The sequence below is a fragment of the Ostrea edulis genome, chromosome 8 (genome assembly GCF_947568905.1).
Source record: "Ostrea edulis chromosome 8, xbOstEdul1.1, whole genome shotgun sequence".
NCBI lineage: Eukaryota > Metazoa > Mollusca > Bivalvia > Ostreida > Ostreidae > Ostrea > Ostrea edulis.
In genome coordinates this window covers 69,558,279-69,584,847 of record NC_079171.1, presented here as the reverse complement: position 1 = coordinate 69,584,847, position 26,569 = coordinate 69,558,279, and positions in this window count along the sequence as shown.

The following is a 26,569-nucleotide window of genomic DNA, read 5'->3' as shown; positions in this document are numbered from 1 at the left end:
AAACTGATTATAAATCAAAATAAGTCTACATACAATTGAAGGCTAACTGGATAAAGTATGGACAACATTAATCATATTTTAAATCTTGAATAAAAGCATTAAAACAATAATGTAATTGGGGGGAAAATGTAGAGGGTAATAACACACCGTATACCAAATAACAAATAATATACAATAACAAAATTTTGGGTCAGCTATGAAAGGCGATCATAACGAACAGTGATCAATCTCATAACTCCTATAAGCAATACAAAGTAGATAGTTGGGTAATTACGGACCCCTTGGCAAACCAAGGGTGGGAGCAGGTGTATAGGAGGAGTAAGGATCCCCTGACGATTTTAATGAAAACCTGTATTCTTCAGAAAAGCGAAACGTAGATGAAATCAAGAATTACATTGCAGAAACAAATATTGAAAATAAACTAAAATATGTGAAAAAAAAATATATGCGATAGTCTCCCATTTTTATCCGAATGTGGAGACGGAATTAAAAATATGAAAAACAATACATCCCCAGCTACAGATGCTATACCAGTTGAATTTTACAAAATTTTCTGGAATGATATAAAGCATTATTTCTTCAGTTCTTTGATAAAATCTTCTGAAAGTAAATAGTTCCGAAAATCGCAGAGGCTGTCAATAACAAGTCTTAATTTAAAAAAAGGGTGAAAAGTCAAACGTTAGAAATTATAGACCAACTAGTCTAACAAATTGCGATTATAAAATTTGTGGATTTGTTTTGGTTCAACGTTTACAAACAGTCATATCAAAACTTATAAACATAGAGCTGATTGGTCTATGTTATATATACATTATATATTAAAGGCAGATACATAGGGAACAATGCTCGACTAATTCAAGATATTTTGACTACTGTAAAGTTCATAGCAAAGATGAAAATTTATTATTTTTAGATTTCGAAAGGCCTTTAATACCGTAGAATATAGTTTTATGATTGAAACTTTAAAAGCTTTAAATGTTGGAACATTTTTTATCAACTTGATTACAACCTTATATGATAAACCTTTATTTCGAGTAAAAAATTACGGTTACATATCTAAAACTTGTAAAATGCCTAGAGGTATTCGTCAATGATGTCCAATACCAGCACCACTGTTCATCATCACAACAGAGATGTTAGCTACAATAATAAGATCATCTGACATAATACATGGTTTTGAAATTGGAATTAACAAAGAGATAAAAAATATACAACATACAGATGATTCCACAAGCCCCTTAAGGGATGTGCACACAGTAAGCGAAGTAATTAACACAGTAAAACAATTGTCTTGATTCGCAGGTTCAAAGCTTAATCTAAAGAAATCAGATTGTATATTACATATGAAACGTATGTGAACATATTGAAAATGTAATTAAAACAAACAATCTAGTTAAAACACTTGGTATATTTATAGGACATAACAAAATAGTGTGTCCAAAAATGGGTTAGGAACAATTAATCAAATTATTAGAATACTCCATAACTTGGGAAAACGAAATTTAACAATTGTTTGGCAAACAAGACTTAATCAATAATCGCATTACTTCTAAATTGCAAAACAATGTATCGATAATTCTTAATGCGCCTGGTGAAATATTTAAGGAACTGAACAGTAAGATATTTAAATTTCTATGTAATACTGGGGAAAGAATCAAAAGAAATCCACTTATTGGAAAGAAATTGAAAGGTGGAATCAATATTATGGATGTTGAATCCAAGTTTTTCTCATTAAAAGCGTCTTGGATTACACGTCTGCTAAGTACTAAATCCAGTCTCTTAGCATTTCTTGAAAATATTTTTCAAAAAGATTGATTCTTTCTTGCTTAACTTCTCACTCAAGAATTTTACACTTATATGGAGACGTCACCAAGACCGGTGAAGAACTTCAAATTAGGCCTATGCTCAGCGCTTATGGCCATTGAGTAGTGAAGGTTCTTTAGCGTGCCACACCTACTGTGACATGGACCATCCGTGTTTAAGGTCATCTCCAAGAACCCTTGACACTCACACCTGATGTCGAGCGTTTGGCGATGGAACTGTCACTACTTGTTTTAACGACGTATTTCTGTCGCGGCGGGAATTCGAACCCCGCCCTTCCGCAAGCGGGGCAAACAATCTAACCTCTCAGCCATCGTGGCGGCTTTTTTCCAAAGGAAAATATATCGCTGCGATATCTGATTAAAACAAACTTAAGAACTGTACAAAAATATAAAGACATCACAGTTCTGACATTGTTCTATAAAGAGGTAATTTACGTTCCTAACAAAACCACAGTGACTAAAGATAACTCTATGACTACTTCATATGATTCCTTATCTTTACCAATTTGGAAAAATAGCTTATTTCAGTTCCAAAAAAAATCACCCAATTTAGTTTCTCATCCTGGTTAAGTCAGGAGTTCTATACACCAAAGACTTATACGATAATAATGGTGTATTTAGCAATTTAAAATGTTTTCAAGATTTAAACTCTCACATAGAAATAATATTATCTGTTAATACTATCATTCAAAAGCAATGTTCAACCGCTATACCGGTATATCTTACTGCAAACAAAAAAAATATATCAACATTAAAGACAACCAGTTGACAGGGGATGCCTATTCTTCCTGCTCACCTGATCCCACCCCTTGTGTGCTAGAGGTCCGTGTTTGCCTAACTATCTATTTTTATTGCTTATAGGAGTTATGAGATTGACCAGGGTTCGTTATGTTCACCTTACATGCATGTATTACTTAAAGGAGATAACTTTGTTAATACATAGAATATTAAATCATCTTTCTTATATAGCATATTAGTTGATAACATATGTATTAAGCCAATCACATAAACATTTGGACGGGGAGGTTTGACATTACAAAATATTTATGGAAGACAATTTATCTATTAAAAGTCGAAAAAAATTCAGATAAACAAATATCAGAGTTTAACTACCAATTGTTACATAAACTTTTGATTAATAATTTGAATGTTAGGAAATGGAATCCAAATATACAAACATATTGTGAAAACTGGTGAAATTAAAAACATAGAACACCTTATATATGCCGGCAGAACGTCTAAAATAATATGGAAAAGGATTCACAATGTATTAAGTATTGCAAAAAAGAAATAATAAATAATGTCATTATTTCAAAATTGCAATGTAATGCGTCGATAATTTTCAATCTGTCTGATGAAATATTTAAGGAACTGAACAGTAAGATATTTGAATGTCTATGTACTACCGGGGAAAGAATCAAAAGAAATACACGTAGTGGAAAGGAATTGAAAGGTGGAATCAATATCAGTGATGCTGAATCCATTTTTTTTTCATTAAAAGCGTCTTGGATTCCACATCTGTTAAGTACTAAATCCAGTCTCTTCACATTCCTCGAACATAGTTTTCAAAAAGATTGATTGAATGTTGCTTGCTTAACGTCTCGCTCGAGAATTTTACATTCACATGGAGACGTCACCAAGAGCGGAGAAGGGCTAACATTTAGGCCTATGCTCGGCCTATGCTCGGCGCTTACGGCCATTGCGTAGTGAAGGTTCTTTAGCGTACCACACTTACTGTGGGATGGGTCATCCGTTTTTAAGGTCATCTCCGACGACCCGCGACATTCACACCTGATGCCAAGCGTTTGGCGATAGAACTGCCACTAGCTGTTTTAACGACTTAGGTGTGTCGCGGCCGGGATTCGAACCCCGTCCTTCCGCATGCAGGGCAAACGCTCTAACCACTCGACCAAAAAGAAAATCTCTCACTGAGATATATAATTAAAACAAACTTAAGAAATGTGAAAGAATATACAGATATTACATTCCCGGCGTTGTTCTATTAAGAAGTATTTTGCTCTTTTAATAAAACCACAATGATTAAAGATATCTATATGACTACTTTAGACGAATCCTCATCTTTACCGATTTAGAAAAATAACCTATTTTAGTTCAAAAACCATCCAATTTATTTTCCTAATCTGGTCAAGTTGAGAGTTTTATACACCAACGATTTATATGATTATAATGGTGTGTTTAGAGATTTAAAATATTTTCAAGATTTAATCTCTCATAGAAACAATATTATCTGTGAATATTATATTTTAAAAACAATGTTCAACCGCTTTACCCGTATATTTAACTGCAAAACAACTTCCTGTATTAATATTAAAGACAACCGGTCGACAGGGGATGCTTACTCCTTCTAGTCACCTGATCCCATCCCTGGTGTGTCCATGGGTCCGTGTTTGCCTAACTATCTTTTTTCGATTGCTTGTAGGAGTTATGAGACTGACCACTGTTCTTTATATTGACCTTTCATTCATGTATTATTTAAAGGTGATAACTTTGTCAATATATTGAATATTAAATCATCTTTCTTATATAACATATTAGTTGATAACAAATTTACTAAGTAAATTACATAAATATGTGGACGGAAAGGTTTGATATTTCAAAATATTGATGGAAGACAATTAATCTACTAAAAGTCGAAACATTTTCAGATAAACAAATATCAGAGTTTAACTATCAATTGTTATATAAAATTTTGAATAAAATTTTGAATAAAAATTTGAATGTTAGCAAATGGAATCCAAAAAAACAAAAATATTGTGAAAACTGGTGAAATTGAAAACATAGACATATACATATATGCCGTCAAAACGCCTAAAATAATATGGAAAAGGATTAACAATGTATTAAATATTGACATATCTTGGAAGGATATCGTCATAGGATTTAATAATGAAACAAATATATCAGAGGCTTTTAGTATTTTTATTTCTTTCATTGCACTGAAGATTTATAAATTTAAAATGAATTATAGACTAACTGGAACCCCCTGTAACAGTGAAAATTAATATATTTCAGTGAAACGGGCTTTAAGTAAATATCGATACATTGTAGAACAATCGTATTCAAATATATGTATTGAAGATATATTTAAGTTTGTATATGAGAGGCCCGGTTTGGAGGAATACGGCTCCTTCGCAATGTGTTTACCTGGAGGCAGAGTATTTGTGTATGTGGTAGTGTACCTTACAGGTAAACGAAGGTAGCCGTTCATGTGGTAAACAATAGCTTTGTATGACTTCAATCTACTATTGTAGACTCTATTGTATACCATTGGAAACACATTTAAAATTAGAATATAATTGATATCAACATATTTTTCCTCCTTTAGCATAACACTGTTTTATATATTGCACTACAAATTCATTAATGTATAATATATATTTGAATATGTAGAACTGTAAAGAAGAAGTGTGCATGAAATATCTATATATCTGTTGATCTGGCATTAAATGAAAGATATAAAAATTGATTATATGCAAGGTATACATTTATGCAACTGATCCATGTTTGTTAACTTTATAATTCATAAATGAACACTTTAAACAGGTGATGGTGAAATGTTGGTACATACATATGGTAAGATCACGATGGGGAAACATTTTTTTTTCATAATGATAAGTGGCATTTCAATTACCATCAACAATTATATTAACTGAGCTATTTAACAGTGACCCAATAGTCGAGTTCACTGGGATTTATAGAATCGAAATAAAAATGAAAATAACTAATGTTTATAAATAAAACGTCGACATATTTAAATGTCAATATTACGTCTACAATAAAATACATATTCCATGTACCAATTAATTAATTGAATAGTTTTCTCTTCAGAATATCAACGTAATAAAGGGGCACACTTCCCATCGTGGAAAATACAAGAAAATGTTGAAAGACCCAATTACCAAGTACCACAAAGACATTGTTGATAGGGGACTCCAACTTCTTTTCTCATATCAACATAAGAGTAAGCTTGCGTAAAATCAAGATGTTGTTCGACACAGTTATTTTTGAAAGACTGATCACTTGGTGCATATATATCATTGTACTATATTTGTTGAAGAAGCAACTGTTCATGGTGGCAAACAAATCTAGTAATTAAGTGTCCACGAGACCTTGAAAAATCATACGATTTTATGCTGTTGACTATAAATTATTTTTGTGATTTCTAATTCACTAAAAGTTATTCACAATATTTTAGGATCCACAGTTGATTTAATCTACTTCTGTTGTATGTTGTAGCACAACAGGATTCAAATTACTCTATGACAGCGCCTAATAGTTTCGTGAGGAGCAAAAACAGGGGTTTGATAAACATACACTGGATCCAACAATGTACTTTTGTAAGAGTTTATGAATTCTGCAAGGAAAGCATAGGTACGGTACCTATAGTTTTTTTCAATTCGTTACATTGTCTTGGTTATGAAATATTTAAAACTGAATAATGATTTGAACGAAACTGGTCTTTTGAAAGAGCAAGGGATACGTAAATATGATTATAAAATGTGAAATTAATGGAAAGTTAGTTTAAAATCCAGTTGTAATGATGAGTCGTATAAACAAACACAATGTTGGCGTGTTTTTATTTCAGCTGGAACTAAAACATTTTCCTCATTGAATCTATCTGATTTTACTACTTCTAATTTACTAAACACAGACGAATATATGTCACATATTTTTCATTCCCGTTGTCTAAAATGTTATTTAAATATTCCTTTGATACGTTCTTTTTTATTTCGACACAAGTGCTTCCCTTTCATATTTAGTTCATAGTCTGAGCACAATTTTTGACCGACTACATAATAGGGATCCAATGATTTTCCAACTGAAAGACCGATTTTTTTAATAGATGGCATATCAAACTAAGTGATTTTAGGTTTGTATTCGAAATAATATCAACATCACCAGTTATGACACGACCTATACTTGACATAATAGGAATATCAAAGCATATGGGCGGTTTATGTAGAGATAGGTCTATATCTAGACTTCATAAAGTTGGTTTGTAATTAAAACGCCTGGATACAGTAGCGGAAACATATTTAGAAATACGGGGAAATATCAAACTCTTCTGAAATACAATACTGGACATTTCAATGACGAGAGATGTTGTTGATGTATAAGCATGTTACATAATTGTGTTGAATAATTGGTTGCTGCATCTCCTAACCTCCGTAAGTCAAGATATGCGCAAAATATGTTCATTGTCATTAGAGGTATGTGTGATAAAAACAAAAACCTTAAAACTGATTGAAATATTTTGAACTTATATCGAATATGAATGTTCCTATCTTCAATGCCCAAAGCATCTCCCTTTATTACAAAGCCAAAGTAGGATGCCACACTATTTTATCATTTATATATTTACATAGAGATGTGTTCCATACTCCTCCTACACACCTGATCTAACCTCTGGTATACCCAGGAGTCCGTGTTTCTCTCTATTTAGTATTGCTTACAGGGGTTATTGGATTGATCACTTGTTCGTTATAGGAGACCAGGTGCCTAGGAGGAGTAAGCATCCCCTCGCGACTGGTCACACCCACCGTGAGCCCTATATATTGATCATATAAAGGGAACTATATGCAGTGAAAATCAGTGTAACCAAGAACGGCTCAACAGTCGATACGGAATAAGTCAGACAGCATTTGACTCAATCATATATTGCATTGATAATCTAGATTGCTATGACGACAATATATCTCGCATATTATTTAGAACATTTTGGAGAAAGGGTAGACATCAATGCCGGTAGATAGTATACATAATGTTATTGATAGAAACATGCACAAAAAACCTATACATAGACAACAACTGAACGGCAAGGTCTATATATTGAGGTATTAGACATGATTTCTTAACATGGTTTGACCACAAGTCACCCCTGACCAGCCGAGCTTGTTAAGTGATAGGTCCAATCGGGTAAATTATGTTTACTAATCTGACCGACCGTGTTTGAAAAATTCGAATTCAAATTCATATTGTTTCACTGGGTATTTTATTTCGGTTGAGCATCACTGAATAAACATAATTTGTGGAAATGCGCATCTGGTACCGTATAAGTTTCTGCTGGTGGACTATTAGTCCCCAAGGGTATCTACAGCCCAGTAGCTAAGTACTTCGTTACTAGCTTGAAAATACGGATGTATATTTAATTCCTGTTAAAAAATTTAGAAATTCATTTCAAAATTAAGGATTATCTCCCTGATGCACAACTCGTATCCTTGGACGAATTTGGCTCCACCTTTTTGGTACTCTGTTTTTGGCTATATTTAGCTCTAAAACTTCATAGTTATTTCGGATTTCAAACATTTCGGTTGAACATCACTGCAGAGACATTATTTGTTGAAATGCGCATCTTGTGCATCAAAATTGATACCGTGTAAGCTTTACACTTTGTACGATTTTGACTCCATTTTTTGGCACACTGTTTTTGCCTATAATAGCTCTAAAACATCATTGTTAATTCGGATTTCAAACATTTCGGTTGAGCATCACTGAAGAGACATAATGTGTAGCATCTGGTGCATCAAAATTCTACTCTGTGAAAATTGTTTTTCATTCAACAGCATGATTTGTTTTAGTAACTACGTCTTCAACGTACCATTGTTTTAACGATAGTGACACTGTTTTCCATTGAATTATATAGAAAATAATAGTGATTGACTTTATTCATTACGTAATTCAACATAAAATAAACATAAGTTGGTGCTGTTCATCTTGATAATATCAATATCATAGCGAAACAAAAAAAGAATTTGAATAAATATTTATAAACAAAAATTATGGGGTATTCGTGTTCCTTTTTAAAAGACAAAGATGTCAAAGTTTGATAAAAACCATCAAGGCAACCGTTTTTAACAAATAACGTTATAAATATTCGCGACGTCATTCAACAACGTTATTCATTTACTTTTTATGCATCACTTCATAAAGAACTCAAAACAACGTTATTGATTCCTGGTTTTGAAGGGGGAATATAAAATATGTGTGGACAAGATAATCATTATTTACAAAATGTATATCGCAAAATTTCTCAATATAAATAAATGTGTACATATATTGTGCTCTATATCTAAATTGTGTTTCGCGGCTAATAATTGATTTTTTTCTTCTTCTTTTGCTATCGCATGATCGCAGTAACAATGAATTAACTGATATAGCCTGCATGCAATAGTGTAATTTTATTTTTGAATCCCATCAAGGTTACATTTTAATTTCAGATACATGTAGGTTAATCATGTCGTAATACTCTATGCAGATTTACAACTACAGTTGTTTCTATTTTACAATATATTTATGTTAATTTAACACCCCTCCCTCCACAAACACATAGACATGCCCAATTTCCCGAGCCAAACAACCCCTCAAAAACATAAACGCGGTGTAAAACTATAATTATTTTAAACTTGTATTGCAGATTCACTTGAAACGTCAGCTACTTGTTCTAATTTTCGATCAACTTCACATCCTTGTTCTTTATACATTTAGAGTATTAAGCCTGTTGCAGTGTTTGAAATAACCGTGCGCCCGACCGCCCAAGAAGCATTTATTTTACCACGGGCGAATACATTTCTCAGTATAGTCGCCCGATCGTACGTGATAAAATTTCTGCTAACTGATATTTAGATGAATCAATTTCATTATTGTACCTGTAACTAAATGGACAGACCTCGTCAATTTAGTACATTTTACTGCATAGTCTACCGTATAAAAAAATACAATACGATATTATGTACTAGAAACGAATTAGGTCCATCGTACTTCATTAGAAGAGAGGTACATGTAGTGACACATGTAAAATATGCAGGGCAAGTAGGTCTTTTAACAAGTTTACAAGCAGTCAGCCCTGAATGTCTAGCTTACCTTACAGCGAGTTTCAAACACTCCTTGCGGTGGGCAGTTGTAAGGTTCAACTTTGCTAGAATACATGTATTGTTGGTTTGCTGTTAGTTTGCTCTCTCTCTCTCTCTCTCTCTCTCTCTCTCTCTCTCTCTCTCTCTCTCTCTCTCTCTCTCTCTCTCTCTCTCTCTCTCTCTCTGTCTCTCTCTCTCTCTCGCTCTCTCTTTCAAATATAGTCAACTCCCGCTCAATTTCATCCAGGGGTTGTGGAAATATTTTCAGAGACATTTGCAGCAGGACATATTGAAACATTTCTTTATAGGACATCCCTGGCCAACGCTTTTATCTATTCAATGTTGTCCGATCTTCATGTATGATGGGGTAGGAATACAATTATGAACTCGCCATTTTCAGGGTGGGTGTACATATATTCCGGGACATATGTCACGCGATGCCCGATATTGATATTCGCCGATTTGATGTTATATGGCCTAATACCTTATTAAATATATTTTAAGGCAATCACTAAGAGTCTTCATTGTGGATTTGGCGTATAAAAATTGGCCAATTTTTATCTAATAAATGGTTATTATTTATTATTTAGGGTGTAAAAGTAGTCCCGGAAATTTTACGAAGAAAACGCATTTCCGGTTGTTTTTTTTTTCGTCTCGTTTATGCAAAAAACACATATAATCTTTAAGTAGTGTGCCCTGTTGATAATCCTAAGACACCCTTTTTTTTGGTTATTTCATATTATTACACTGATTAATATAGTAAACGTTTTTTTATCCCCTTTTTCCTTTGGGACATTGCAGTTTATTGAGATATTAATATGGAAACCGGACTGAGATGAAAACATCAAATACGCATTCAGGTAAGGGCTGGTATTTATTACCAATATTTATAACATTGATAGATAACTACGTTACAGACTCAAAATGATCTAATAGCAATGTTAATGTATTTCATATAAGTTAAATGTAATGTAATTCATATATAATATCGCGGAAGGATCACTAAAAGTGACATTGCATAGGGGTGTTAGCAGTAAGTTAATCAAGCATGTAAAGAATGTCTAATTTCATTATCTTGTTCAGTTCTTACTACATGGAGATTGATCACTGTTCTTAAGATTTATCATTTGATACAAGGTGAAGATAACGAACAGTGATCAATCACATAACTCCTACAAGCAATACAAAATAGATAGTTGGGCAAGCACGGACCCCTGGACACACCAGAGGTAGGATCAGGTGCCTCAGAGGAGTAAGCACCCTCTGTTGACCGGTCACTCCCGCCCTGAGCCCCATATCTTGGTCAGGTAAACGGAGTTATCCGCGGTCAAAATCAGTGTGCCAAGAACGGCTTAACAATCGGTATGAAACACGCCAGACAGCATTTGACCCAATGTATAGTATAAACGGCCTAAGAAATATATACCCCACAATGTCTAACTTGGAAGAGTTTGATTTGTGAGCAAACGAACTATGGCGGAAGTTTTTAGTGAGGTAGTAAATGCTGCAGCTAAAGTGTCATTAATTTAGATCTATCAGTGGTGCTAATCACCACATGCCATTGGGAATAATTCAACGTACCACACCTACACCTTGAGAGATACAGAAAATCCTTTTTAAGGTCTCAACTGTAAGACTCATGACTCTCATTTGTAAATGTCGAACGCGTGATGAAGGGGCAAAAACTGTTTGTATACGTCTGAGGCTTGAAACAACGAACTCCTTCTGGTCAAGAAACCAACGGCCCACAAACGGTAGAAACCATGATGTACAGTGTAGTGGTGGACTTTTGTCTGAGAGATATCAGATTCAGTCTGGGGAAGGATGTTTTATTTAAATAAGTTTGAAAATCAATCATCATTCAGATTGTATTAGTTCGAATTGGCACGCAATGTTGACGCGACGACATAGGGGTGGTCAGGACTGAGAACATATTGGAAAATAAGCTTTACCTGCACCATTTTATTTAAATGTTGAATTGTTCTTTACATAATGTAAAGGAATATGATGTACATTGAATTGTTTCATTTAAGGATCTTATATATTAGTCCCAAATAAAGTGAAAGATGGACAAAAACTCGAAGTTCTATATCATTTGATTGTTCGCTGTGATGAACAGAGACGTTAATGTCTATACCATTCCATTGTGATGGAAATAAACATAATTATTCATTTCATGCCATTATTTTCTGTAGTTGATAAGACTTAAGCTTAGCCTCTTTACATCAGACCGGTTTTAGACTCTGACTACTGAAGTAGTAATTTCACATACACACATGCTAGCTTTACCAAATACTGATATTTGACACTCATGTGGAAGCGCAAAACGAGCGATGTTTTATTTTTCTTCTTTTCTTCTTAGATATTCTGCTTACATGTCCCAAGTACATTTACAAAGAAACTACTGTTTCGCCCAGATGTGTTCATCATTTACCCCATATCTGTTTACATTATAGGAAGTGTGTATGACGCTATGAAAACAGATAACGGAGACAGACTTGGGATATACAGGAAATATTGTTTTGATCTTTCGAACAAAGGATCTTGGCCAAGCTGTCAGAAAATCTAGTTTCCAGATTTTTTAATGATTGGTCGAATCATGTAACATCAATCACAATTGATTGACATTAATCAACACATCGATAAGCTTTTACTGAATGCATATGTATGTTTTCTTTTCATGTCCATCTGTCTTCTTTCATCTATATTTTCTTCAATGATTAAACATTTGCATCTTTAAATTGTAAATTCTGAATTCCACATTTCAAATGCATTCCTGTATATGTTCATAGTTAATGTTGTAAAATAACAAAAGGTGTGTTTGTAACCCTTGTATATACTTCTTTCCAGAAAGCATGACAATGAATTATATTACCGTTACATTGCTTACAGTAACATGGTCATTTATTTCTTGAACAGTTTTAAGTTCCACGCGAATGTCCGGAATAACAGGTCATGCCCCCTATGGTGAGAAATGATGTATGAATAAATATAAATTAGATAGCTTATATGCTGATGATGCACAAAAGAATTGTGGTTGGTTTAAGAATAAAAAACAAACTTCAGTTGCATCAGTTTACCTTGAAATTCCTCAGTGCACTGAGGGAAACAATGAAAAATGTTCTATATTACAATGTAAATATTGCAGGAAAAAGACTAACATAGTTCTTAATTAACTCCCTGTATATTAAATGTCCGTAATCACCATTCTTATAGTTGTATAAGTATACTATTTAAGGAATATTCCTTGATTTAAGATCACCACCTTATAATTGAAGAAAGTTTTGCAAATTAATATATACACCCTGCATTTTAGGTATGCAATCTTTGTGCATTTTCGTCACTTCATATATGTTTGAAATATCGCAGGGATGAGTGACTATGATTTAGCAGAAGGAAACAGATAAAAATAAGTTAGGCAGAAAACCTACACGACATTATGAAATGGGCAGTATTCCTTTAATCACCCATCAACCTATTCAGCGAAAAAGACTATCCACAATGTAAAGTTCGTACAATATGAAGTGGTCAGGCAGATGAAACTGATCAGTGGTACTTATTTGTACAATATGAAGTGGTCAGGCAGATGAAACTGATCAGTGATACCTAATTGTACAATATGAAGTGGTCAGGCAGATGAAACTGATCAGTGATACTCAATTCAAGTTGTCCACTAGGAAAAATATAACACATACCGCTTAAACTGGCTGTGTAAGCGGCAACGTACAGTCTAGTTATATCCCTTCACCTCAATAACAAACAACAACCGGAGTCATATGTAGAATTATGAAGAGTAAATTATCACTCAATGATAACGACACGGGTAGTGTGATGACTTCCGTATGAAGGATTTGAGTATCTACGTCAATGTGAATTATACAGTACTGCTTCTGAAGATATGAGTAAATGAACGGAAAGAAAATCAATATATCCGATCCGTTAAATGCAATCACTGTATGATATCATTCATTCGTTATATAGATTATTTTTATGCAGGTGTACATTTTTATATAATATGTATGGTAAAGTTTAAGAACTGAACATAAAATATATTACCTACTTGGATGTACACATGCGATTCATTATTTTTATATGATAAAACTGCCTAACGAGAGAAGAGTTTGGATTTCCAAACACGTTATTGGAATTGATAAATGCTATTTGATTCTTAGAATTTTGTTATTACCATAATGAATGGGAAATGGCGAGCGCCGCAAACAATATATAGTGTAAGGAAAGGAGTACAGTCTCACTTTTACTACCCTAGAACAATATATGCGGTGCTGTGTTTAGTATAGCACCCTGCATAAAAACAAACATTTTACGCTAAACAAACCAATGCAAATATTCATAATCTATGTAACTCCACGAACAATATATCCAGGGCTTTATTTAGTATAGCACCCTTCATAAAAAAGATACATTTTAAATACAAATATATATAATCTGTATAACTACACGAACCATAACTCTCCAAGTTTTGCTGAGACGGTAAACTTTTGTAAAGCTATGTTACGTTCTCTGGTATAGCTACCATTTATATAGTTAGTTTCAAGTTACACATTGTCCAACATATTTGAATTTTTCGCGCATTTGTTAAAGAGCGGGTGCTATCAATACGAGATCAACTTAATGAATTGCAATCAATCTCATCAATTACATAAGGAATACAGAATTGAGAGAAGGACAATTTCGGATTCTGGGAAACATGGGAGTGAAGTTCTAGGGGCTAGACGTTTTTTTTTTCTGGGTGAACCTCTCATACTTACCTATATAATGCCCTTATATCATCCACCAGGTGATAATCTGCTGACATAATTAGGATATACAGGATATCTATTTTCTTCGTCACGTCGGAGCAGTTGATAACAAAATGACTTTGTAAAGCTGTCTGAAAATCTAGTTTCCAGATTTTAAACGGTGCGTCAAATCGCGTAACATTAGGCACAGCAGAGTATTATTAACTCACATGTTTATTACTTATCGCTGGAATACATATGCATGATTATTTTTTCTTCCATCTATCGTGTTTCATATATATTTTCTTAAACGTTTAATGATTTACATCAATAGTAGAGTTAATTCTACAGGTCTACCCATTAAATGCATTGTAGTGTCTGTCCACAGATAAATGTGTTATAAAACATGGTATGTTTGCAATAAAACAGTTCAAACTCATCGTGACCTTGATCTACTGCATCCTATAACGAACCATGATAATGAATGGTATATGTTGCCGATGCATCACTTACAGTAACACAACTTTTCATTTAATTAAAACGTTTGAATTTCCCTGTACATGTCAGTGAACAACGGATTGCATCCCCTATCACGAGGACTAGTATAAATATATAAAGCAATCTGAATTTGGTCGCTTGAATAGTAATAATGTACAAAAAACTGTCATCGATTTAAAAATAGAAAACGCGAATTACATCAAGTTATCTTGAGTTATCTTAGTACACTGAGATAATGCAATACAAGTTTTCTATATTACAATACAGTAGTAAATATTACAAGAAGACACTACCGGAGGCCTTGATTTACTTCCTGTATATTAAATGATAAAAGCATCAATTTTCATTCTTACACAGTTATACAAGTGGGGAATTTAAGAAATATTTCCGTACTTAAGATTAGCACTTGGCAACTGAAGAAAGTTTTGTAGATTATTCAATATATCCTGCCATTTCCGTTTTCGATCTTTGTGCAATTCTGTCACTGCATTTGTAAAACTTATACAGTGTAATTTTGATGCACCAGATGCGCATATCGAAAACAATTGTCTCTTCAGCCATGCTCAAGCTGAAATATTGGAAATCCGAAATAAAAATAATATACTTATAAGAACTAAAAAAAACAGAGTGCCAAAGACTGGAGTCAAATTCATCAAAGGATAAGAACTATGCATGCGGGAAATAATCCATCCTTATTTTTTAAATTGAAATTCTAAATCTATCTTTCAATTTTTCTAGGGATCCGTGGATATTATTTAGTGGAAGGATGCAGATAAAAGGAGTCAAGCGGAAAACGTTGCAGGATACCATGAGATGGACAGTATTCCTTTAAACACCTATCAAATGAATCAAACATCTATCAAATGAATCAAACACCTATCAAATGAATCAAACACCTATCAAACACCTATCAAATGATTCAAACACCTATCAAATGAATCCAACACCTATCAAATGAATCAAACACCTATCAAACATTTATCCAACGAAAAATACTGTCTGCATTCTATACTCCGTACAGCATGAAGTAGTCAGGCAAATTAAACTGATCAGTGTTACTTAATTGAAATAGATACCTAGGAACGCTAAAATACAAGATAAAACGCTTAAACTGGCTGCACTGATAACGACACGTGTAGCTTGAGGACTTCTGTATGAAGTTTTTGAGCATCTACATCAATATGAATTATTGCACATGTTCCCACCTACAGTGTGTCCAGGGGTCCGTGTTTGCCAAACTCGTTATTTTGTATTACTTATATGATTGATGAGGTTGATCATTATTCGTTATCTTCACCTTTCATGATAAATATGAGATTGACTAATTTTGTTACATGTGTATCTTAACTTTGTCATGATTCTCAGTTCGACTAAAGAGTAACATAATCATTTGAAATTAATAGTATTGGTATCCAATTGTTTGTCATTCGAAAAAAAAAAAGAATTGAAATCAATTTGAACAACACAAGTTGTATCGAATATATCACTCAAGAGACATTATTTGTCAAAATGCGCATTTGGTGCATCAAAATTGGTACCGTCTAAGTTTTAATTGTGAAAAAACGTAGCAATATTCCTAATAATTTCCCAACTTCCCCGGAACTTTTACAGCCCTGAACTAAAGCTACGATGTTTTCTTATCAGCCTATACCGAGTTTCGATGTTTACAACCCAAGTTTTCTAATCACTACCTTGCATGTATAAACAGAGTTGCAGACGAACACAAACATCATTACGTAACATAATTGACGTTCATTTTTTAAATATATCATCGGTGAAAGGATAACTCATGTCTGTAAGGTGAAGATAACGAACAGTGATCAATGCAAGGTGAAGATAACGAACAGTGATCAATCTCATAACTCCTACAAGCAATACAAAAATAGATAGTTGGGCAAACACGGACCCCTGGACACACCAGAGGTGGGACCAGGTGCCTAGGAGGAGTAAACATCCCCTGTTGACCGGTCACACCCGGCGTGAGCTCCATATCCTGATCAGGTAAACGGAGTTATCCGCAGTCAAAATTAGTGTGGCAAACACGGCTTAACAATCGATATAAAACACGTCAGACAGCATTTGACCCAATGCGATATTGTACTGACGAACTAGATCGTTATAACGACCATAGAATTTGTGAAATGCTGACTTCAATCAAGACTATTGAAATCCCCGTACCATCAAATTGTTTGTCAGTAGCTTACCTCGATTGGATATATATTGGATTCGATTATAATTACTATACACTAAGATTGATTTTGTTTAATATACAGTAGGGTTGATTTTAGTTAGTGTACAGTAGGGTTTGACTTTGTTTACTTTAAACTGAGATTGATTAGAATACATTTTGTTTTTTATACACTAGGAGTACTTTTGTTCGCTATATATTAGAGTTGATTTTGTTTACTACACATTGCTATTGTATTTGTTTAATATACAATATTATTGATTTTGTATACTATATACTTGTTAGAAATGTTTATGTAACGTGTATTTATTTATAAAAACACAGATTGGCTTGATTTTTATGTTTTGTACAGGTTGTCTCTTTACAGATCCCTACAACATCGTTATCATTAACTACGTTTAGTAATATTGTCATTGTATTATTATCAAATATATGCCTTATCGTTTATAGTTGAAATACATCGGGGAATCTTTACATACTGCTTTCTTATATCTTCAACATTACAGGAATTTGGATGATGTCATGGATATCTCGATACCGATCTTGTTGTTTATAATTAGAAATAACCGCGATTGTTTAAAAAAGGTGGCACATCTTGTAAAATAACGAATGTTTCTGTGTTTGTCTTGTTTTATTGGTATACATTCTTATATAAGTGTTGCTCAAAATAACATGTAAATACTCATTGTAATGGTGAGCTAATTATCTAGTTATATAAATCCGGGTCTTGGAAAACATCTGTTATGTATAAATACAGCATGTCGTTAGCAGTTTGAATTATTGGCCAGAGTGATTTACGTCATGAATAAGAGTTTTTCCAGCCTTTTTTCAAAAAGAGTTTGATAACTATTTAATTTTATCCAGATTATTGCTTAGGAAAAGGGTTGCCCATCTGTCGAGCAAAATACAATTAATATACATTGTGTATTGAGAGAAGACTAAATATGTATTTGAATATGAATTTGCTCTAAAAGGAAAACACCCTGAATTTATGAATTTTCTCATTGATTTTCGGCATTTTTGGCAATTTTATGCCAACTTCACGCTCCTGTCATAAAACACAAAATAATTTTGGATCAAATTAAATGTAGTTTTGATTTGCTTATATATCCCTTATTTGAATGCTAGATTTTGGGACCCCTGCTGATATCATATATTTCCTGGGCCAGATTACAGTAGAAATTGTATAAGGCATTCAGACAGGGGGCGATTTCAAGGTCAAAATAAAATATAAATATCACCTTCGTGCATATGGTATATTAAAAATGGAGAATTATTTGATATCATAAAGGAATAATATATAAAATCGTTTGACAAGATATGTTTTCACATATACAGCTGATCACCTGACAACAATAGTAAATAACGACGAAATATTATGTGACACTTTCCCCGCGATACAACTATCAGAACATGTAAGCTGTGACGTACTTTTACATGCTGACGTCATATGGTGCGACGTGCACAGGGGTACATTTATAACAGCACTGTGATTTTTATCGGATAACCTAAACTGAGCTGCGTATATACCTCATAAAACAAAATATGATAAACGATATATACTGTAAATGTTTCTAATTTAGGAAATATTTAGTTACAATTTTGTTTATTATATATTAGTATTGATTTTGTTTATTATATATTAGTATTGATTTTGTTTATCATGTATTATTATTGATTTTCTTTATTATATATTAGTATTGATTTTGTTTATTATATATTAGTATTGATTTTGTTTATCATGTATTATTATTGATTTTCTTTATTATATATTAGTATTAATTTTGTTTATTATATATTAGTATTGATTTTGTTTATCATGTATTAGTATTGATTTTGTTTATTATACATTAGGATTAGTTTTGTTTATCATATACTACAACTGATTTTGCTTATTAAGCTGATGATAGCGAAGAGTGATCGATGAAAGGTAATTATAACGAACAGTAATAAATCTCATAACTCTTATAATCAATAGAAAATGGAAAGTTGGGCAAACACGGATTTCTAGATATACATGTTTGCTGTACATTAAGTTTGATTTGTACTGTACATAAGGTTTGATTTTATATAATGTACACTAGGTTTAATTGTGCATACTGTACACTAAGTTTGATTTTGTGTACTGTACACTAGGTTTGATTTGATGTGTTGTAGAGTAGGTTCGATTTTGTGTACTGTACAAAAGGTTTGGTTTTGTGTACTGTACACCAGGTTTGATTTGATGTGCTGTACACTAGGTTTGGTTGTGTACAATGTACACTAGGTTTGCGTTTGTGTATTGCACACTAAGTTTAATTATGTACACTGTACACTATATATTATAATGTGTGCTGTATACCGTTTGATTATATGTGCTGTACACCAAGGTTCATTTTGTGTAGATCACTCTAGGTTTGATTTGATGTACTGTACACTAGTTTTGATTTTGTGTACTGCACACCAGGCACACTGATTTTGACTGCGGATAACTCCGTTTACCTGATCAGGATATGGCGCCCACGGCGGGTGTGACCGGTCAACAGGGAATGCTTACTCCTCCTAGGCACCTGATCCCACCTCTGGTGTGTCCAGGGGTCCGTGTTTGCCCAACTATCTAATTTGTATTGCTTGTAGGAGTTATGAGATTGATCACTGTTCGTTATCTTCACCTTGCATACTGTACACTAGGCTTGCTTTTGTTTACTCTACGGTTTCATTTTATGTGCTGTTTACTATGTTTGATTATATGTGCTGTGCACTAGGTTTCGACTCCAATTATGTATATTTAGATTGATTTTGTTTTCCATTGGAAACGGATTTTTCGTATTTGTCCGATCGATAACGTATGCTTATTTCCCCGTGATACCTGAACTCATCCCAGGTATGTCGAAGGGACCGTATTTGTCAAATTCTTTATATTGTATTCCTTCTGAAGTTATTACATGCATCATTGATCGTTAGTTTCACCTTCATATAATTGGATTTGTTTTGATTACAATAACCTAGAACGTATTCACATTATTACATTCTATGTCACTCACTAGATTTGTTTCTATTTAGAACATATATTGTAGACCTCAATTGGTTATGCTTACTATAAACTACTATTGATTCTGTATATTTTAGATACCGTTTATTTCAGAGCACTTGAGATGACATTTACTTTGTTGTTTTATTTTACGACCAATTCAGTTTTATATCAACTTGGGATTATTTCATTCACTAATGAATATACTTAACTTTGATTACCCAAGGAAAGAAGCAAATGTTGACCTACGAAAGGTGAAGATAACGAACAGTGACCAATCCGTTAATTCCAATACGCAGTACAAAATAGATAGTTTGGCATGTTATATTTTATTTTTGAGATTTTGTATCATACACAATGTTTACACATGGATTCGAAAAATGATTTTGGTAAAAACAGATAAGAAAAATGTATGAATGGACGTATCAACACATGTTCACGAGTAAAGGGTTATTGATTGGTTATGTCGCACAAATCCTTGACATCAGCCACCATTCAAAATAAACGCTAGAAACGGAGCATACGATTTGTTGGTAATAATAATAATAATAATTGGTTTTCTATAGCGCTTTTCCAGCGTTTGCTGCTCGAAGCGCTTTACAATAATCAATGTACATTATTACCCCGGCAGACCTTATATAAATCTAGAACTTTCTCAACCTCCTAGGAAGCATACAGTGCAAGCTGTCATTACATGCGCTAGAGCACTAGCATTTTAACAATATATTTTACTGTATATAGCCAGGTACCCCTTTTACACTTGAGTGGAGTGTGGTACTCTGTATCGTGGAGTCAATCAGACAACATGTTTGGCAATCTGTAGAATACGAAACTAAATACACATGACGCGGCATAAACAACATGGTGTAGAAGTTGTCACCATTGATTGATCTTCAGAAATTTGTTTTTTAAAGAAACAATCAGTCGAAATTTTATATTACGAACAGCGTGAAAACGATGACTTGCCAAACTGTGTCTGTCAATTGTGTTTCAACAAATTGAACACGTGTATTTAACATTGGAATAGATAACTCAATAGCTACAACATCTAAGGGGCGAAACTGCTGATTATTTATTACGTTACGTATAAAATCAGTATGCAAAGTCCATGTACTCCCACGGAAGACCAGTATTCACTTTAGGTTTAGATCTTACCAAACGTGCATCTTAAACAGATCATCTCATTTAATCTTAATTTTATATTATTGCGTCAACCTCTCTCCCCAAGCTTGATTCAGAACTTTAACTCTCTGGAAAAAAATATATTCGGAAGATATCAGAGAGCTACAGATCCACCTCTTGTGAACACATTCGATTTACGGCGCACCGAAAAATTAGCACTGCTGAGACTCGATATCTCTATATTATTGCATCGCCGTCTCTTAAACCTAGTATCGAAACAATATTAACACATTTTCATATTATATGTATGTCCAAACTACCTTAAGATATTTATTAAAACTCCATACAAACCAAAAAATCACAGATTCAAATGATTTCCTTTTGGTGACTTGGCCATGTTAGGGAGCTAGTCAATTCGAATCCTGTTGATATTGATATTTATTTATATAATTTGATACAAGTTATGTATTTCTTCTTCATTTATTATAAACATTAATAATGAAGAGAAATAACAAATGTAGTTTATCTAAAGGTAAAACAAGGTCACAGTTATTGAAAATACTACAAAAACTTAGATTGGTTCTTCATGCTCGTATGATGAGGGTGGGGACCGCTCCATACTACGGTAATGAAATCCGCGTGGTCGTGGATTCACAGTCCCTGAAACGTTCTGTTTCGCAATGTTTCCGTTCGCTCACCATGTGTTCTCCCTGCCTTCACCGTGTGCTCTCCATGTGTTCACTGTGCACTCATCGAGCGTTCATTGTGCGCTCACATTGTGTTCATCTTGCGCTCAAACTGCGTTCACCATGTGATCCGCGTAAGTTCAACGTGGGCTCATCGTGCGTTCACCGTGTGATATTATTTTCAGAGAGCTCTACAGTTATACAACTATCTCAATTCACGGCTTTGAATGCTGACTAATGTTAAGGTTTAGTGCGATATAATGAATCAATAACCTTTGAGTTGTGAAGATAGTACAAACACGATATAGTTAAATTGAAAGATGGATTTATAATTAGACAGCATTTGTATGATCTGCTTTGTTACTTTTTATTTTTTATAGAGCACATGTATTTAAATAGAATACAAAAGCATATATTACGAAAGCTATATTTCATACTCATATCTGCGAACAACCATTTAGATACAGGAATAATTTCGCTGAACAACGGTGATTCACAACCCTGTTGTCCATACATAGCTGTTGTCAAAACCATGCTAAACAAACGCGGGTTTTCATTGCAGGACAAAGTAATACATTGCGAGGCGTGTGGTTAAATGACTAATTTCTTTCAACTGTTCTGTATATAGTTCCTGGTACTGAAAATCGATCAACTGTGTATGCTTATTCACCTCAACACCTGATACCATCTCATGTTTTCAAAGGTATGTGATTGTCCTACTCTCAATTTTGTATTCCTTATGGGATTAATGATATTGGTCAATTGTCGCCCCGTTCACTGTTTCATGACTTACATTTCAAATTAAGGGTGAAACCATCTTAGACAGAGGTGTACAATTTCACACCGAGCACGAACATTTTAATTCACTCACTCAAAACTCAAGTTACAATAACTGACCCAATCCTATTTGCATTAGTCTCTGAACTATAAACGTAGTCAGTAACACTGTCCTCGAGCATACAAATGTCTGTGTTAGAAATATTTCCGACTCGCTATTCTCGTTAAACCACATTGAAAATTTTCGGCAACGGATGATCTGATTCATAATCTCACTCTACCTCTTAACAGATGAGCTTGATAACACGATTACATTACTGTTCAGGCATTTTCAGTAAAGTCATGTTTATAATTTAAAAAGGTGCAATCACATAATTCAATACGCAAGAGGTTGTTCTGCGTGTAGTCAGTTTTTAAATCGCAACAGGCTATTGACAAAGAAGCTGATAATGCAGGGGTTCCAACACTCTCATTTAAAATCAACATTTTGCAAATCATATGGTCTTTATGATAATCTAGTTCACCAATACAACCTATCATTGGGTCAAATGCTGTCTGATGTGAATCATACCAATTTTTAAACCATTCTTGACACACTGATTATGACTACGGATAATTTCGTTTGCCTGATCAAGATGTAGGGCTCACGGCGGGTGTTATCGGTCGACAGGGGGTGCTAACTCCTCCTAGGCATCTGATCACTGGTATAGCTAATAGTCCGGGGGCTCTATTTTGTATGTCTTAGACGAGTTATGAGATTGATCACTGTTCGTTATCTTCGCCAATTCTTGAGTCAATAAAAACGCGCTTTGGTTTGTTGAGAAATAAATAAATAAAGTAAACATTAACAACAAACTGATAACTCAAGTGCATGACAAATGGGATGATGTCAGCTTCTCCATCGTCAACTTCCAATATTTATGTAGCATTATCACCTTCATATGGTGTTTATATATCTTAACTGATTCGATATTCAAGAGTTTGTTCTGTGTATAGTCATTTTTTAAATCGAGGTAAGCTTCTGACGAACAAGTTGATGGCACAGGGATTTCATCAGTATCGATTGAAGTCGGCTTTTTGCAAATTATATGGTCGTCATAACGATTTAGTTCGTCAATACAACCTATCATTGGGTCAAATGCTGTCTGACGTGTTTCATACCGATTGTTAAGCTGTTCTTGCACACTGAATTTGACTGCGCATAACTCCGTTTACCTGAACAGGAGATAAGGCTCATGGTCGGTGTGACCGGTCGACATGGGATGCTTACTCCTCCAAGGCACCTGCTACCACCTTTGGTCTCACCAGGGTTCCATGCTTGCCCGACTATCTATTTTGTATTGCTTGTAGGAGTTATGAGATTGATCGCTATTCGTTATCTTCACCTTTCATGATACGTAATGCGTATCCATTGCATAGAGTTAATTGCAACTTTCACAAATGTTTTCTAGACAACGTTGGTATATTGAAGAACATAACAATGTGATCGGCTATAATAAAGCATCACCACTGCATGTGATGAACCTGATTTCCGACAGTATTTCTACTTTCATGCTACCTCTACGTATCCACAATACGTGATATCGTATTTTAAGTCGAGGATGTAAATATAGCATACGTATATATTCTCTCATGAAATAGTGTCCTTTGAAATTAACAGTACATCATGACAGAATAAAAGGTGAACTAACAAACACTGACCAATCTTCTAGCTCCCATACGTTTGTAGCATATGTACATCAATTGTTTTTCCTTCACAATTCGTTCATCGTTCGCTCATCATGCATTCTTTAATAGTGACAAATAATATTCAACTGTGTCATGACAAGGTGAAGCTAACAATTGTTGACCAATCCCATAGCTCTTATCAGGACATGTGCTTTTTATGTTGTTGTGTTGTTTTGTTGTTATTTTGTTGGGGCTTTTTTTCTTGCACTTCAAGCATTATTTCTATTTTTTTCGCTGGATGACACGGTAATATCTTGCATTATGTATATTTAAGAATCCATGTTTCGTTTCGTCATATATTTATGTTGACGGTTAACGTTCATGACCTTCTCATTGGTGATTATTTAGCGTACCAGAACCCACCACAACAGCGAAGATCTGTTTTAAAACAAGTTACTAAAATACGTCACTTGTTAATGGTGGGTGATTCATGGGTCTTGAGCTCAAAATAATTTGGTTTACCATGTGGACGTTTTTACCAATGACCTACCACTGTCAGCGATATGATGAAAACTACTGCAGACTTGTGTAGTTGAAGGTTGACGTTATCAACTACATCCTCATATGTAGGTTTTTATGCAGATGAATGCTACTATGTATCCTAAGCTTTGTTCTGTCATGATTAAAATCACCTTATTGGACCACAACAATATATAGTGTACGCTAGCTTCAGACCACAGCGAAGACATACAATGCCTTGTTCAAGAAGTTTGTGTTCAATAAAACAGTGTATATTTATCAATAAAACAAAGATCCCAAGAAAGACAACATTGCAGTACTGTGTATCTTAGTGTATTTCGCACTGCTTTACGTCACAACAAACTTTAATCCACAATGTACAGGGTTATAATGACATTGTAGTGAACATGTTACAACATTTGACATTAATGATATTTTAAACTGCCAATTTCTAAATTTGCTTTCAAATGTTGGTGAAAGGATTATACTTCTTTTGGTATCATACAAGTATCCAATGTCAATAAAACATATACGTTACAGTGATTTTTGTTTTATATTATAACTATATAATCTTTATTAAGGTATGTAGGCCTTTAGAGTAAGAAAACCAATCACGTGTGTGCAACGACTTGTTGGAGTGCAAATAGCTTGCTGGGATTAGTGTAAGCATGCAAGGTATGACTTATACTAGTTATTTTAACATCAACATCGCTAGAGAGAAATGTCATTAAATTTAATAATAGTTTATGTTTCTCCTCAAATACCAACCGAGGTAACTTTAAACTATACGATGACAGAATTATATATTATCAATTTACTAAATCTACTAAGTTCGGACACTCTTAACATAGTTAAGAATTTGGAAGAATGGTAACTGAAGATACCATACTAAACAGAGCATATATTATCCGGCGTCCAGGCTGGTGATCAAAGTAACGGAATAGAAAGCATTGTCCCGCGCAGACAAGAGGTGTTTGGACACTTTTGTTCGGATTTTTATTTGGTGAAACTGTATATTTCAATTAACCCTTCACAGAAAACGTATTCCATTTTATTGCTTTACATCACAACCATCCTACAAAGATCCACTCAGCACGCTACTAGTTGTACATTCCTGCTGCAATGCTTACACAATATGATTATAGGCCGTTACAGTAAAAATTCCATAGATATATGCTATTCACAAACATACAGCTATGTATCAAAGTATTTCTTAGAATAAGAGATGATTGATTGACTGATTTGTATATTGTTTAACATCCCGCTCGGGAATATTTTACTCCTATGGATAAGTCACCATTGCCCATGGAGGGCTGCAAAATTTAGGCCTATGCTCGGCGCTTACTACCTTTGAGCAGGGGAATATGTATCCTATCACATCTGCTGTGACACAGAACCTCGGGTTTTGCACTCTCGTCTGAGGGATCGTCGAATAGAGTCGCCTCTTACGACAACCAAGGGGGTATTGATGACCAGTGATAGATATAATGACTCCCATAAGCAATGCAACATATAGAGTTGGACAAACATGAATCATTTGAATAAGGGATATTTCTTGAGGTTTTTTAGTATAACATCTCGGTAATACCAATCTGTAGCACTTTTGTACTTCGGCATCGGAATTTTTAAGGTTATACCCTCACACGAGAATATACAATAAAGAACCTT